The following is a 517-nucleotide window of genomic DNA, read 5'->3' as shown; positions in this document are numbered from 1 at the left end:
CCATTATCAGTCCAGTCTTGAATCGAGTAACGATTATTCCACCCGGTACGACGGAACATTCACCCTAATTTAGCTGGCGAACGATCGAAGAAGAGCAGCAAGGTGGTCAGACGGGATTCCCATCGTAGCTATTCTTGACCAGACCAGGCTAATATTGAATCCACTCAATTACTTCCAGCTACGTTAGTATATTGAGCACATCGCTATAAGTATAAATATCATCATCGATTTCTCTCTTCCTCTTTTTCTTACTTTTTCTTACATTATCTCGAAAGTAGTCGTAGAGAGGCTGTAGAGAGGCCGATGATCATTTTTATCTCCCCCTCTCTCACTGCTTCCCTCCCCATCTATCTCTCTTTCTATAAGAGCGCGCGTATGCATATACATGCATACGTACATATGCATATATACATACGTATATATTTTTCTCTATCACACTTGCCTAGAATTTTCAGTAAGGACCAAGATTCTATCGTTCGCTCGATTACATCTCCCGCCCCCCGGATATATTATCGTT

General features: G+C 41.8%; 1 protein-coding gene across 4 annotated transcripts in view; it reads left to right on the top strand.

The window, feature by feature from the left end:
• Positions 1-517, top strand: part of LOC124952432 (monocarboxylate transporter 1-like) — an 11,118-nt gene continuing 10,601 nt past the window's right edge. For 2 of the 4 annotated variants that reach the window (XM_047502305.1, XM_047502304.1), the window contains exon 1: positions 1-517. This exon is cut by the window's right edge and continues 316 nt beyond it. The gene's annotated coding sequence lies outside the window, so the exon portion shown is untranslated. The other 2 variants (XM_047502303.1, XM_047502306.1) reach the window with 2 other exon arrangements.

Source organism: Vespa velutina, chromosome 10, assembly GCF_912470025.1.
Source record: "Vespa velutina chromosome 10, iVesVel2.1, whole genome shotgun sequence".
In the NCBI taxonomy this organism is placed as follows: Eukaryota; Metazoa; Arthropoda; class Insecta; order Hymenoptera; family Vespidae; genus Vespa; species Vespa velutina.
This window is presented reverse-complemented; position numbering and strand designations above follow the sequence as displayed.